The following is a 1304-nucleotide window of genomic DNA, read 5'->3' on the forward strand; positions in this document are numbered from 1 at the left end:
ACGATTGCGTTGGGTGTCACATGCTCTCCGCTGGCTGTTCTCCGAGCGCTTGTCAGGGTGGGCCGTTTGTAACGAAAACTATAGCCACCAGGTTCAAAATACAAACGTGCGATTGTCATTTAGGGATACAGTGGATCATTTTCAACCTATTTTTGAACACGACGGGTATATTTTTAATTTCGTTGAGGTATCCCTTTAACGCATAAGCCTTTACAACGATTATCAGCAAACTTAAAATGCCAAGTCACTGACTGGCTGCGGATGGCAGCCCGAGGTACAATATTGTCCTGCGTAAAGTTAATGCTCGGGATGTGTTCCGAGCATGCGCAGTGAGAAAAATGGCAGCTCACAGAGGGCTATTGTTGGGCAGGAGTGAACTTGTAAATTTCAGCATAACTTGGCAAACTGCAAGGGCTACAGCTCCAGAGAGCTGCTCAGAGCATTGAAGCAAAGGATTGTGACTAGACACCATACTCGTGCACGTACGTCCTCCGTGACATGATTCTCTCCGTCCTCTATCTCTCCAAGTGATGCATGAGGGCTGCAGTGCATGACATTTTTGACGTCACCCTGGATCAGGGTACATATATGTGTGGGAGAACTGAGTGCAACGTGCGGCAACCTTAATCCAGATGTGACAGTAACACTAGTCATAATTTTACCACATATGTTGGTGGTACAACAGACTGGAGTGCCTAACCCCACAACTTCGTTTCATTGGCGGTTGGTAGAGTCGCCATATAGACATTTGTACAAGATTTAAAACAAATAGATGTGGCACACTCACACCAGCCGTCATATGTGATTATTGTGTACCCAAGCACTGTCCGGCTAACTGGGACATTGATACTTTTTCAGATTTTGTTGGCACAGATCAGCATCGAATAAGTCATTGGTGCATTCTCAACTTAATCTCATAAAAGTTACCAAAAAAGAATGGATTTTTCTACGTTAGCAGGCATGTACGAAGATCATGCAAAAACATTTCCACTGACAGTGGAAAAATTTCGGTATTGAGTGACCTGACTTAGAAGAAAATAGGTGATCTCAACTTGAGAGAAAGACTACCATAGCTTTGTTGATTATGATGTAAATATTTCTTTGCAATTTTGTGGTACAAATAGTTTCAAACTGTGAGTTTTACTGCATTTACCCTAATAAATGGTTTCATTGGCACTTTTTCAGCAGTGCAGAAATGGCTAAATATGTGAAGGTGGTGTCCTTGTGCTGTGTTCTCTTCTCTACTGGACAGGTTTTGACTCGTGCTCCTAATATTGTCGTTTTGCTTCATGAAGTTGGTCTCT

This window comes from Ixodes scapularis, unplaced genomic scaffold, assembly GCF_016920785.2.
Source record: "Ixodes scapularis isolate PalLabHiFi unplaced genomic scaffold, ASM1692078v2 PGA_scaffold1__304_contigs__length_218370807, whole genome shotgun sequence".
NCBI lineage: Eukaryota > Metazoa > Arthropoda > Arachnida > Ixodida > Ixodidae > Ixodes > Ixodes scapularis.